Source organism: Periophthalmus magnuspinnatus, chromosome 7 (assembly GCF_009829125.3).
Source record: "Periophthalmus magnuspinnatus isolate fPerMag1 chromosome 7, fPerMag1.2.pri, whole genome shotgun sequence".
Classification (NCBI taxonomy): domain Eukaryota; kingdom Metazoa; phylum Chordata; class Actinopteri; order Gobiiformes; family Gobiidae; genus Periophthalmus; species Periophthalmus magnuspinnatus.
Window position 1 is genome coordinate 16555965 of NC_047132.1, and position 15783 is coordinate 16571747.

Here is a 15783-nt window from a genome sequence, read left to right on the forward strand (position 1 = left end):
ACATCTGTATCAAGCCTCACTCAAACTGAAGACTTGTGGTGAGCCCCTGCATCCAGTCAGAATAAACTCCTAACAGAACGAATCAGGAGGGAATTATTTGGAATTCCCACGGCTATTGCTCCAGAGCTGTACTGCGTATAGTCTGAGCTCCAGGTAATCCGGGTCAAACCAAGACAAGTCTGAATACAGAATACACAGATCGTTTACACTTCACTGCGACTGGTTAAATCCATCTGGCTCTAACTCCGAACATCATAGACACTGACCTATAGGAGAAGTGGGTGGGGAACAGGACACACTCACACACACACACACACACACACCCACACACACATACACACAGTTACAATACAACCATCTCTGCAGAATGGCAGCTCACTATTCCATTTATCCTTAGTCAATACATAAGAATTTTATCATTTGCAGTTAATACCTTCTACCTTCTAACTTTGAGTTTAAACCGCTTAACCCTTGCGCCAACACACTTCGCTTTAATTCTCTCTTATCCCTCTTCTTATCTCAAATCCAATCCTGCAGTCTGACTCACATATTGTCAAATCTACAGTAGCACATCACATATGAGGGAAACCAACCATGAATCATGCCAAAGGCGTGTTCAAAAACAGCCTGGTGACTCACTGTAGTTTAACCTATTTTAGTGCGCAGGAGGTGGACGTGCGTTCAGGTCCCTTCGGAGAATTGATTTATTCGCTTTTATTTGTGCAAAAGCCTGAATGGAACAACCAATATGGCTCATTCAAAAAAAAAAAAAAAAAACGGGCTATTTTTTCTGACTGGTTGAAACAGCTGTCCACAGACCTGTTGCTAGGATCCTAATGGAGGGACATTTACAAAGATATTAGAAGCATGGGGTTGTGCATTTTCACTGTAATTGTCAAGAGCTTTTCAAGTCGTCTTATGAAATGGATTGGATTTGGCCTTTTAGTTGCTATTCAACAGCCACACATCAAATGATAGTAATTCTTATGCACATACAAAAAAGAGATACTGAGTGTATATATAACAAAGGGTATATAACAAAGTATTGAGATTAACTTTTGTTATTTTTCACCATAATTTGCAAATAAATTCTTTAAATCCAGAAAATCACATTGTCTGATTTTTTGTCTCATAGTTGAAGTGGCCTATGATGAAAATTATAGGCCTCTCTCATCTTTTTAAGTAGGAGAACTTGCACAATTGTTGGCTGACTAAATACTTTTTTGCCCCACTGCAAATAGTTATATATAAATACATTTATTTCAGCAGTTGGGCTGAAACCGTTTCATTTTCTCTGCCTTTAGTGTTTTGCTTCACATGAACTTAAATGAAATATATGTAAATTAACTGTATAATGCAGTGCTTCTCAATTTAAAAAAAAATAAAATAAATGAAATGATATAATGAAATTTAATTAAATATCAAATTAAAAATAAAATTAAATAAACATCAAATGACTAAATTAAAATTAAATAAATATCAAAATAATACATTAAAATTAAATAAATATCAAATTAAAACAAGTAATTTAGCAATTTGGTACACCACCTTACATGATGCTCAGTGCTTGTTGCTTTAAGTGACATTTACAAAGTGGATGATTGTTGGCAATATTTGGCATGTTTACGCTGAAAAAACTCCAGCGTCTTATCAGCGTGATTGAGGTGTAATGAGGTGGCGCCTTAACTTATTTGGCTTCATACTGTCCACTGGCAACATTTTCAGACACAGCAGACACCGGTCTGTCCTCGTGTCCCACCGGAGTCACGGTGAAGCCCAGTGCTAAATACTCTTCATCAGACTTCCTCGTCTTATTTTTCGGGTGACTTTACCTCCATCTATATCCGCCTTTCTTTTCATCCCTGTTAAAATGTTTTCCATAGTGTCTCTTTAGCAAAAGTGTTTCTTGTTCACTGCCCTGTGTCACGATCTGTTCACTCTCTCCTGCTCTTTGCTGTGCGCGCGCTGCGTACGGGCTGCGTACAGCGCGTACAGTACTACAGTACTACAATGTCATACACGGAGTCATACGCGCCCCCCACGGCATCTCACCTGGGGGGGCGCGCCCCACTATTTGAGAACCACTGGTATAATGTAACAGGGCCCCTTTGTGTCTCCAAACATGAGGCAAACATGTTCAAATCAGATATTGCTTTTACAGATAACAATTGAAATGCTGATTTATTCTTAACTAAAACAATGAACTTGGTGACCAAGTCCAAGACCAAGTTGCTTCAATGCTGAAATTCAGTTGATGTAAACCTAAAAGGACTCTTTCTGATCTGAATGGTCACTACCTAAACCCCAGCGCTGCATGTGCCAATCATTACTCAGTGCTAGTGCAGCTTCTGCTGCTCAGTGAGTGAATTCTAGAGGTCCTGAGCTCTCACATGAGGCATGGTCTGTCCATATGTAGAGAATGAGGAAGACCTGTAAGTGTCCTCTATCTGCAGGTTAAAGCACTGATAACCCAGGTTCATTTCTTTAAACTGTATGACCACAGGCTACATACATTTCCTTGAAGAAGTTTTTTTTTTTACATTTAGTTAACATATAATTGAAATTTAATTGAGATTTCAAAATGTGACTTATTTCAATAGATAACTTTCAGGAGGTGGCACCTCACCTGCATGATTCCATGGAAACAGACTGTTAAAACCATAAGAACATTCAACATAGAAATATATTTTATACCATACTGTGGAAAATTAGAGTCAAAAGAAGAGCATTTCCATGGAGACAAGCAGGAGGAAACCATTGCCCTAAGATTCAGATCTGTGGAGATACAAGCCCGATCACAGTAAGGACACATGTTTTTCGATGCATAAAACACAACTAAAACAAAATAAAGACATGCTTTTATTTTAGTTTAGTTGATTTTTGGCTAAAAAGTTATATAATGTGGCTTTAAAATACATTTACTTGATAGATCTAGATTAACTGGGGTGTTTCAAAATGATTCTGACTCACTGCAATAATACAAGACTTAATTATCACAAAGTAGATGTCAAATGTATTGTATATTCTTACACATTTCCATTTCCTTCACTATAATCTAAGTATTTGAGATGATATTGAAACCACATTGCTCACAGCCTTTTCTCTGTTAGTCCATCGGTTTCATGCGACTCTCAGAGGGATTCCCCACTGTTCCGGTCTGCTCCAGCCTGCCCCTCTCTCCAGCCCCGGCTCCTCCCCGCTCCCAAGTCCCCGTGTGTTGGGTATGAGACACCGGGAGCCGCCCTGAGGAGAGCCAGCTCATCTGACCCACATAGAGGCCACTCACTGCTGCAGAGAAGAGCCAAGGAGAAAGTAGGACGAACAAACTGAGCAGCTAGAGTTTGCAATGAAAAATTTCAAGTGTCTCTACAACCACTGTGCTCAGACTAAGTGCTTACGGCTTACACTGCTCGACAATTACTCAATCAACTTATTGAACGGGTTTGGGCATAATTGATTTGAAAAAGTATCTAGATTATAGGTAGAATAGGTAAAATCCTGCATCTTAAGGTAGTCCTGATCAGCAGAGGTCAAATTTTGGGTACAGGTACAATAAAGAGTGCCTTACCTTCCTAAAACTTTACTTGTTATAGTGTTGTTTCCTCATAACAAACATACCTGGAGATGTATTTTGTTTTATTTTACACATGTTTAACACACAAATCTCTATTTTTGACTGTGTTCTTTTCTCTTACAGGAAGTGCTCTACTGCGTTTTTAAACTTCATCCACCTTCACTAGAGTAATTTAGATAATTTAAGCCCTAGAATTGCCCCTCTTGATCGAAAAAAAGGTAGGAAACAGGTAGCTGCTAATTTGAAAACTACCACTAGATGACAGAGCATTTTGAGCTTTGGAGATGTAGACAGACTAATAATAAAGGATTACTCAAACATGTGTGAATGAAACAAAACATAACTGGATATGTTTTTGATGAGGTAACAAGAATCCATTTGGTTTAACACAGGACACTTAAACTGAGGTGTGTGACTTTCTAACTTAAAGGAGGTATTTAAAGGCGACCTATTACGGAAACATCATCTTTTCAAAGCTTTTAAGTAATAGTTATTTCTCCTTCTCATATACCCTCTCAAAGTTGTATTTCGAGTGATTCATGAACGTTTGAGTAATCTTTAAACTTCAAGATGCCATTGCTCCAATCTACCCCGAGCAGAAGTGGACTGCCAAGTGTGCTCTTACATCGTAAAAAACATATTTGAGAGACGGATCATGTTCTTTATTTGGGGTTTGCAATTGCTAAAAGGTTTTACAATGAGATATTGCTGTATCTGTAACAATATCCTGAAAATGGTACCCTGGTTTTAACAAGTTATTTATTTGCTTGCCCAATAAATTACGTTTCCTCACTGAGAGTAGCAGGCAGCACAAATGACCTGATCCTAATGCAGTAGTGGAAGTAGGACTCAATTCTGTTACTTAAGTAAAAGTACAAATACTGCAGTAAAAAACACTCAAGTAAAAGTAAAAGTATCATATGAAAACATCTACTACTATTACTAAAAGTATTAAAGTACTCATTTTAAGAGTTAAAAACTACAAGTACTTCGTGCACATTTTGAGGTCTTATAAGGCTTCAAATACAGTGATTTTGATCAAGATTTGTCCTGAATTTTGTCCAACAGAAACAATTTAACTGATTGTTTTTTCCTTGCTGTTTGTCTTTGTATATTTTTTGCTCAAACTGAGAACAGGTTAAAAAATAAACCCCTCAGACTTTTCAGCAGGTCTCAAACAAGAATAAAAAAAACACTTTTACTTTTTAATCCTGTTCAAAAAAGTACTTAAGTAAAGTACAAATACCTAAAATACATACTCAAGTACAGTATTTGACCACTTGTGCTTGGTTACCTTCCACCTCTGCCTGATTCTAATGAGACATGTACTGCAGACATTTTTAAACTTGTATGAATGATTTAAATGGGAAATGGGCTGACTCATGTGTTCTTATTCTGTCCGGTCGTGTTAGTCCAAGTCGATTTAAAATCACTCCTCTCACTCTCTCACCTCAGACACGGTGGCTTTGGGAACTGTTTTGGGGACTTGGTGTCTGTTCAGTGTTTCTAATGTTTTTTTTTTAAATTTAGATCTACTGAGTTCAAATTGAAACTAACATATTTCAACCGGGACTTTACAAAAATACATCAGTAATTAAGAGATCAAATAGATTTTTAAGTGAACAGTTGGTAGAGCATTTGCGCACTGATCTGAAGGTTGGTGGTTCGATTCCAGCTCCCATAGATGAATGCTGTCATTGTGTCATTGGGCAAGACACTTAGCCCACCTCGCTCCTTTTGTTAAAAAGCAGCAAAAAGCTTAAAAAATTACATACAGCACATTATACCAGAATTAAAGTTTATTTCATTTTTATAGATTTTTTTTGTTTAGTTTAAGGTTTGAATTTTCATGTCTCAAATTCAAAGACAGATACTGGAAAAAAAAAAGCTATATAAAAAAAGGGGAAAAAATAAAAACTTGAATTAAGCACAAAAAATTGGTCCAAAAATGTAATGTAATAACCCAGCTGATCTAAAACATAAATTAAAAAATCATTGTTTTCTTTCATCTCGTGTAGTTTTTGTGCAGCCTTTATCCAGGTATACACAACTTTGAGCAATATCACAGTTACACGCATTCCAATCTTTTCTGTGTCTCCGAAGACATGTATTTGTATAGTCCTGGTTCAGATTAATCCTAGTTTACACCGAGTTCTATATATCCTTGTGTATTTTATGGTTTCGTCTGATCCAGTGGGAACAGTACCAGGAGGAAACCACTTTACACAACTGCACCTCAGAGATACGCGCTGACACATGAAATACTCCATTCTGGATTGGGAGAGATAAGGGGTAAATAAAACTGCAGAGGTACTATGGTGGTTGTGGAGAGTATGAAGGCGCTGTACCTGAACTAGTTTGCAGTGGTCGCCTCTTACCTTATGCATGCCAAACATCCTAATTATTCACAGTGATGAGTTATACGCACTATTCACAACTCTCAAAGACCAGACCAAAAACCCAGTTAAATGAAGGTCCTCTTTAAGTCTAGAGTTTTTGGTGGTTTGAAGTGTGTAGATCCGGAATGTTTCCTGTTGTTGTAGTTTTAAAGTCTATTTACTTTATGAATAGTGTGTGGTAAGTGGTTTAGTCCATGGGCGTGGAGCATAGACTGTATAAAGAAGTGGACTAAGGGATTGTAATGTCACCCATAGCGTTCAGCTCTAAACAAATGAAGCTCATCGAGTTTAGCGGTTATATGGGTGAATTTGGAGCCAAGTTACATATTTGAAATTCTGACAGTGAGTATCATAGCAACCAAAGAGCCAATCCGGAGCGAGGCTGTTGAAAGTAACACCCCTTCTTGCCAGCACTGCTTGTTTAGCAGGGAGCCGGCGCTTAGCAACGCTGTCAATCAATCAGTTGTTAAAGCGGGAGCAACTTCGGGGAAAGAAGGTGCCTGTCATGTCTGTTCATATCTTGATTTATGGACAAAATAACCAAATGAATACACCACAGTCATGTAGCATGGATTAAGAAACTAAAATGACGAGCTTGACAGCAGCCGTTACAGACAGAGAGGTCACAGTTTTTCAATAGAATGTGAATTGGAGCCACACTCGGAGCTGGAAGCACGCCCCATGCTCACTTTCTATTTGGAACGTGGCAGTTAGCAGGTTAGTTATGTCCATTTATATTTACAGTATATGGCTTGGAGGCTGGCGGGGTAGTTGTTATGCAAGTCCTGTACAGATAGTACATTTGTGTTCCTCCGGTCTGTCCTGTGGTCATTGCTATGTAAAAAAAACAAAGAAAACTTGCACATTTGGCAGAGCAGCCTGTAGAAAACAAAACTAGTTTTACAGGAAATGAAATGGTATATTCTTTGTGTGAATGAGCCACAAATGTTTTAGTCTGGTAAATGTTGGTGGAATGATTATAGTTATTGCACTTTGGTCTAGATCCAAGCCAAGTCCTTTTGGAAACAGGGGGTTGGGAGCTGTGGACTAGTTTATTCTGAAGGGAGGGGCAGTTTTTGAAGATGACAAGAGATGGCCCTGGCAAAAAATGTCATCACTTTCAATGATTAGTTTTATTCTGTTAGCCTCAGAACTGTACATGGCACTAAAAATAACATGTCCTTGAATCTTTTTAGGAATGTCTTTCCAGGAGGGAGTCCCTGTACCTTTCCAAATTTTTGAACAGATCAACGGATTCCTGAACGTAGCCCCAAAATCCCAAACAGCTTGAGCACACGTGAGTTTTGTGCTGCCTAAAATAAACTGGCCTTAACATTCTAAAAAATCCATCCAGCTTTCATGAATTCTTTAAAGAGTCAGCTGAGGTCGGTGCTAAATAAATCAAGAACTCAAACTGGAGTAAAAAAAAAACATCTTATTTTAGAGTCTGTTCTCAAAAACTAGCAGAAATTTCCACTATATTCAACAAAAAGCTGTTTTGTATTATTCATGTTCAAACGGCTCAGTTGTCCATTAGCAACTGCTTTATTTTTGTCCAGGTCTAAATACAGACTCATGGCTCACCACCAATTTCCTTCTATTACTTCCTCTGCGGCTGAAAAGTCTGTATGACATTTTTAGCAATATTGACGTCAAAATTTTAGGTTATTTAATGGACTATTTTAATAGCATCTTCTGCATATAAAGCACATGTAATGATCATGATATTATCCTTCCTTTGGATCCAGAATACACACTTCTTCAATAGTTTATGAAGACGTGCGTCTGGTCACCGGTGAATCTCCCTGAGTTCAGATGGACATGATTGACACATGGATTAACCAATCACGGGCATGCACGGTTTGTCAAAACAAATACAGCTGCTTACAAGGAAAAAATCTCACAGAAGGGGCTGAAATACATGACAGATTTCTGCAGAATCAATGAACAAAGTACCGAACTTCACTGTTGTTTTGTTCAGAATGATAAGGGATCAATGAGCTTCTTTGTTTCATGTGACACTGCAATAAACACATCTGACTGCACATTCACGTTTAGTTTTGTAACTTAAAAAAATAAAAATCAATAATAATAATTTTTCAAAATACTTTTCCAGCAGCATAATTAAACTCCTATTTGAGTGCTGGATTTATTGAAGTAACAGTACTCTTACTTGAGTAAATGTTTTGGTTACTCTTCCCACTGTGAGGAAGTCTACTAATGGCACTGTGAAATGATTTGACCATTTGTGTTTCTTGTACTGCTCTTTCAGATATGATTTAGTTCATTTTTGTGTCTATCCTTATAAAATAAAACACAAGATTTTGCAATTACTTAACGGGCCCATATTACTTTATGTTGTTTCCACGTCACACACATACCTGGAGTTGTGTTTTGTTTCATTCAGACAGGTTTAACCCACAAACCGTGCATATATAGTTCTTCTCTCAAACGGAAAAGACTCTGTTCCACCTTGTGATGTCATGAGGTAATACAGGAAGACTTGAAAACTACCACTTCATGACATCCCTAAGTGGAACTGTCATGATGCACGCATTTTCTGCCTCCTATGTTGTTTCCCTGTGTGCTTTTCCCCTCCCACACCTGCCTGAACCCGGAGCTGGGCGGAGTTCCTGGCTCCTCCCGCACGCACCTGCATCCCATCAGTGCAATCAACGCCACCTGCCGTGGATAAGAGGAGCCAGGACCAGACACTCGGTGCCAGATTGTCCGCGTGTCAAACGTGACTATTCCTGCTCGTCTTTTTGTACTCTTTTACTGTACTCTTTACTTTTTGTACTTTTTGATGCTGATTGGATTTTTGCTGCCCTCAGATTCCTGCTCCTTGGACCGTCCCAGCTCCTCTGTCTCTGTTCCTGGCCCCGTGTTCCTGCTCTGGTATTGTCTGTCTTGTCTCCACCTTGTCTTGTCCTGGACCCCGGCTTGCACCCCGCTTCCCGGTCTGGTTCCCGCTCCCTGCCTCCGTTGCCCCTGGCTCCGTCTCTGTTCCTGTCTCCCGCTCCGGTTCTGGTTACTCCCTGTTCCTGCCCCTGCTCTAGGCGACGCATTCCCGGACTCTGGCTCACACCCGGCACCTCGCCCCTCGCCAGTCTAACCTGTACTTGTCTGACATTTCACAAACTGTAAATAAACACTGTAAATTTGCCCCGAGTTTCTGCACTCTTTTTGGTCCCACCTGCACCAGCGTTATGACAGGAACAGAGCATTTTCAGCATTTGAGATGTAGACAGGCTAATAATAAAGGATTACTCAAGCATGTGTGAATGAAACAAAACACGACTTCAGGTCTGTTTGTGATCAGGTAGCATAACATGACTTAAAGCTTTGTGTAATTTAAGATGTTTAATCTTTTGTCCTTCCAATTACATTAACTTTAAATTACTCTTGTGAGTAGTGCTTTTCCCAAATCCTTTTTTACTCTTACATAAGGGATTTCTTGGACCACTACTTTGTACTTGTATTTGAGTGATATTATTTTGAAGTAACGCTACTCTTACTTGACTAATTTTTGGCAACTCGACCCACCTCTGTAGACTTGCCAGGTAACAGGACTTGAACCAATAGGGAAGCACTGTAAAGAATCTACATACATTTCGCTTGGTTACTTAGTATTCTATTCCCAGCTTCAGGCCTGCACTTATCTCCACACACATACCCGCCCACTCCTCCAGATTACATACATTAGACCAATCACGTGACGAGCTGGCAGTCACATGACCCGGCCTTAATCATCATCATTACTCGTGTGTTGTAAACGTGCTGACGGCTTCCCTGTGGAGAGGCTCGCGAGGGTAAAAAAAAGGGTAAAAATATCTGATGAGAGGGTGAGACCAAAGGGGAGGAGGGTTAGGGAGTGCAAGAGCAGAAGGGAGGGACATGAAAAATAAGAAACACTGTCCTTATTTTATCATTAAAAGAACTATAGGATTCTATGAAACATGACTTATGTGTTAAAGAGTTAAACATATTCAAATTTTACTAGTAACTATTACAATCCTGATTTATCCTTAAAGTTAAAGGGCCAGTACCTGATTTTGCTCCATGCATTTGAGCAAATAAAGCGGTTTATTGTCCATGAATCATGAAATGCGCTATGTGTATGCTAGTTGTTATTAGCATTACCATGGTCACATATTTATATAGCGCTTTTCCACCTTCAAGTCACTCAGAGCGCTTTATGTCAAGAAAGAGCTCACGCATTCACACACCAAGTTGGGTTAAGTGTCTTGCCCATGGATAAAACAACAGCATTCATCTGTGGGAGCTGGAATTGCACCATCAAATCATGGGTCAGTGGATCTGCTCACTAAACCAATGATGTTGATGTCAAACTGCCCATTTTCAGATCAGCGGACAAACACTCTGAGCTAATCTGGCCTCTGAAAGTTGTGAAAAACGCTCATTAAACTAATCGCTGTGAATAATTTGGATGTTCTGAATGCATAAGGTAAGTGAGGAATAACTCTGGACCACTGCAAACTGTTTAAAATGAACTTGTTCTGCTTTTTCATGATTTAAGACATGACAGCTAAGTATGTTAAAATTTTGTTATGGTTCTTAAAACGTTTTTTCTTTAGTTTGCCAATTCCAATGCTGAAATTCATTTGTTTTAAACCTAAAATGCCCCTCTCTAATCTGAATCGTCACTACCTAAACCCCAGCACCTGCAGCCAATTAGCGCTAATGCTATTTTCAGGGGTGATCTTTATGTCCCTGGAAAAATGCATTTTGAGAAAACAGCCTTTGAAGTTACAAGGTCCCTTAAAAATCTATGGATACAAGTTGATTAAACATAATGTAATGGAGTGGAAGCTTTAAGTCCAGGTCATTTGTTGAAGGAACTGACTGAAATCATGTCTAAAGTTTTTGTAAGTAAGAATCATAGACTGTATATGTAAATGGACATATCTAACCTGCTACAGTAGACGCCGCGTTCCAAACAGGAAGTGACCGTGGGCGCGCTTCCAGCTCCACTGACTCTGGCTCCAATTCACTTTCTATTGAAAAACTGTCATCTCTCTGCTGCCAGGCTCATCATTTTGGTCTTAAAATGTTCGGATCAATCTACGCCACGTGATCCTGGTGTTTTTATTTGGCTATTTTGTCCGTGAATCACTATAGAAACATTAATATCAGACCAATGAGGCACCTTCTTTCCCCGAGGTTGCTCCCGCTAGCGTTAATAACAGGTTTGATTGACGGGCGTTACCTTCAATACCCTCGCCCCGGATTGGCTCCTTGGTTGCTATGATGCTCACGGTCGGAACTTGGCTAAAAATTCTCCTCTTTAAGCTTGACAAGCCTCATTTGGCTGTGACCGAACGTTATGGTTGACGTCACACTCCCTTAGTCCACTTCTTTATATGGTATATGTTAAGAATATGGCTAAATCTTACATTGCAGCCCATGACGGGATAACCTTTGAATTAACATTTACTGCATATATTATTTTAAATGAGGAACATCTAACCCTATAATAGTTCTATAGAGCTGCTATTCAACCAATACAACACATTGATTTATTATTCATTAGGTTTTCCTGTGAAGCTCATTCATGTCCAGTATTGACAAACAGGTACTGAGAGATAACAGCCCACACCTGGCGCAGGAAATGCCAGGATTTTCATAATTCCCGCAACACCTGAACACACTGTGGGCCAGTAAATGTCACACTCTGTAATCAGTGGACTGGGGCGGGCAGGTGGAAGGACAGAGGACGTTAGAGTAATTGTACGAACTGCGGCCATAACAGTGGGTAAGGGAAACAGACAGGGGTGTCCTCATTCTCTCATTCAGATGTAACCTGTGCTGCCAGAGAGCGTGATCTAATATAGAGAGCTAATGTAATACAAATATGTCAGGTTTAATACTCACTGTCTGTTTGTGTTCAGTACGGGTAAACAGGGATGTACATTTTGGAAAATAAGGAGGAAGTTGTGAGTTTTGACGTGACACTATGTTTTTTGTTGTCCAGGTACAAACTCTAATGACTAATATTTATATAAACTGGTTAAAGGTGCTGTACCTGCATTTCAGGCATGTTAATTATCCACTTCGATGAGTTTATAAGTACTTTTAACTCAGTGACAAAACAACTACCATGCTAATCGACACTTCCTGATTATTGGACAATTAAAAAAACATTTTAATTAGATGCAGACAGCACACAGCTGACTTATTTTGACCTCAAGAGCTGCTTATACAATATATCTGTACTGGGGCAGAACAAATTTTGATCCCTCTGGGTGCCGCCGTCTGCCATGAAATTTGAGTTCTGTCCTTAATATTTCGAGTATACACACCAAATGGCTGCAAACACGAGATTAAAAACTGAGATTTCCTGACAATAAAGCAAATGACTACTTATTAGATATTAGTACAGATACAGTTATTTTAATATTATCTATTTATTATCTTTCATTAAAACAGAAAGTTGTTGGCTCAGAAAAACCTCTAGAAGTTGTAGGTCACTTAAATCGAAATGCTTACAAATGATAATGTGCAAACTAATATATGCTCAAAGTCACTTGGAAAATAAATGAAAATAAAATAGCAAGAGAGGATGGTTAGGATACAGAGAGGAGAGAGGGGAGGGTACAAACTGACTGACTCCTCTGCAGGGCACACACTGCATATTTCATCTGCTCGGCCTCTTCTGCTCTGAATAAAACTACGGTAAATTATTGATACTGGACTCTCCTCTGCATCACTGCACCTCACTGGAGTCTATTCACTATCAATACGACAAGACTTATGGTTTGACTAGATGGTTATTTATGTTATAAGAGCCATTTTACATTTTAGTTAAAGAAGGGGCTGTACCTGCTTTTTTAATGTAATAAAGTCAAATTTGTCTTGCCCCAGTACAGATATATTGTAAAAGCTGTTAGGGTAAAAATGAGAGCACTGTAATCTGTTTGCATGTAATTATAAAGAGTTTTTTTATCGTCTGCTGGTGCACTGTTAGCATGCTAGCTGTTTCATTACTGTAGGATGCTAGAAATTAATCATTCTCGACTGCTGCACTATGTTTAAGATGAACTTTTTTTTTTAAGAGCATCCGCAAGTGTATTTGACTTCCCTATCCCAGTCAGTTGTGTCTTTCTGATTCTCACCCAATAATTGCATTAAAATTGTATAAAAAACACTAAATCCATTTATTTTTCACAAATAGCTGCTTTTACAATATATTTCCTGAACTAAAAGGAAAAAAGTAAATACTATAGTATAGTACTTTTAAACATGTCAAGGAGGAAGAAGGAATTTTGAGAGACTGAAATTAAATGTCCTGTGTTATGTTGTCCATGTTAGAATGTTGTTACCTCATCAAAATCACACCTGGAGTTGTGTTTTGTTTCATTCACACATGTTTGAGTAATCCTTTATTATTAGTCTGTCTACATCTCCAAAACTCAAAATGTTCCTCGTGATGTCATGAAGGGGTAGTTTTCACGTTAGCCGTTAGACCTCCTTTTACCTTTAGTTCAGTAGAGAGGCACTTCTAGGGCTGAAATGATCCAAATGATTCTAGTGAAGATGTATGACATCATAAGGTGGAACAGAGTGTTTCCTGTTTTAGAGAAGAACATCCTAAATATGCTTTGCTATGATTTGTGTGTTAAACATGTGTGAATGAAACAAAACACAACTCCAGGTCTGTTTGTGATGAGGAAACAACATCAGAACATAGATCAAAAACTAGCATAATATGGGCCCTTTAACTAATACAAGAATCCCATACATTTTCAGAACATGTTTGCAGAGGTTAGCACAGTTTTAGGGGATATTTTATTGTTTATAAAAGACAAAATCCATAATACATTTGTGACCGTTCAAATTGTAAATTCAAAGTGTCAGCTCTATTGAAATACATATTGCTGCCCTAAACTAATTTTCACTCCACTTTGGTTCGTTAAGTAGTTGATCAGCTGCTGTTCATGGTTCAGTCTCTCTCTCTCTCTCTCTCTCTCCTCCCCCTTCTGCTCCGGGTGTTAGTGGTGCGTTCAAGTACACGCACACAAACAAGGCTTTTCACTGCATAATCCTCTGTAACACTCACGCTCCAAAACCCACATATTATTCACTGCCCCACTTACAACAGCAGCGGAAGATATAAATAACACCAACATCTCAGAGCAACGGCCGGAGTCCCCACAGTCCCTGAAGGCATCACAGAGCTGGACTATCAGAGTTACCCGCTCTCCCTGAAGTCCAACAGGCAAAGTGACAAAATGTCCCTGAAAGGATCTTTGAATCAGACTGTCAAAGTCACAGAATGTCCCTGAAGACATCACCTAGTCCATGTCAGAATTACCAACAGTCTATAAAGGCCTTCAATCCAGCATTCAGAGTAATCCATTGTCCCTGAAGGCATCACAGAGTTACAAAACCAGAATTTCCCACTGTCCTACTAAAGGTATCACATAGACCAACAGTCAAAAACACTTACCAGCTACTAGAAGCCATTGCAAGTTACAGTAGTCAGACTTATTAACTGTCTCTAAAGGCCAGCACTGTCTGTGAAGTCCCTAAAGGCATAACAGAGTTGGACAATCAGAATGTCCCACTGTCTCTGAAGACCCCAACAAGCAAAATCATTTATCACCAGAAACCATAGCGGATTACAGTAGACTTACTAATTGTTTCTAAAGGACTCATAAAGTCCAGCATTCAGAGTAATCCATTGTCCCTGAAGGCATCACCAAGTTGGAAAATCGGGATTTCCCACTGTCCCTAAAGGTTTCACAGAGTTCAACAGTCAAAATAACAGACGGCTTTGCAGATTCCAACAGTCACACTTACCAACTGTTATTAAAGTCATCATTAAGTCCATTATTCAGAATATTGAAGGTACTGAAGGTATCACAGAGTTGGAAAACCAGAAATTCACCAAAATTTAATCAGAATCATAAAGACTAATGGTAAGAGTCTGTGAAGTCCCTGAAGGCAATACAGAGGTGGAATTTCCCCCTGTAACTTGAGGTAGTATAGAGTCCAACAGTGAAAATCACTCATTTTGCCTGAAAGTATCACAGATTTTTTAAAAGCATTTTAAAATCCATTAATCATAGTAATCCATTGTCCAGCAATCCATTGTTTATCAGTTGGGCAATCAGAATTTCTCACTGTCCATAAAGGTACCACAGAGTCCAGCAGTCACTCACTGTCTGAAAGCATCAAAGATTCCAACAGTCTTTGGAGACAGACTTACTGTCTCCAAAGGCATCATAAAATCTAGCAGTCAAAGGCCCAGAAGTCCCTGAAGACAAAATAGAGTTTTCCCCACTGTCCCTGAAAGTATCACACAGTTCAGAAGTTTAAATCATCCACTGTTCCTGAAGGAAACATAGAGTTCACCGGTCAGAGTTACCTAGTGTCTATGAAGGTATCATAGAGTTTAACATTTTTAGTGACTAAAAGTCCATGAAGATACCCACTGTACCTGAAGGCATCCCAAAACTTATCCAAACCCAAACCTTTGTCCAGAAAACTTAGCAATACCCCAAGCTACTCCAAATATATATAACTTTCACTAAATTCATGACTCAGAATAACAAGATTTATACAATTACAATTTCCACCATCACTATTGCTACTTGTGCAAGACAGAGTGGTTATCCATACACTACTGCAAATACTACTGCTAATACAATTATCACATTTTAAGGTACAGTCTATTTAGATTACTACTACCCTGCAACACACATGAATGGGACTACACCAATGTAATACTACTATTAGTACCCTACTCCTACTACTACCATTGCTACTACTACTATCAATACCACT

At 38.9% G+C, this 15783-nt stretch overlaps 1 protein-coding gene across 1 annotated transcript in view; it reads right to left on the bottom strand.

Annotated features, from left to right (window-relative positions):
- Nucleotides 1-15783, bottom strand: part of bsna (bassoon presynaptic cytomatrix protein a) — a 98772-nt gene that overhangs the window by 54843 nt on the left and 28146 nt on the right. The gene's annotated exons all lie outside the window — the stretch shown is intronic.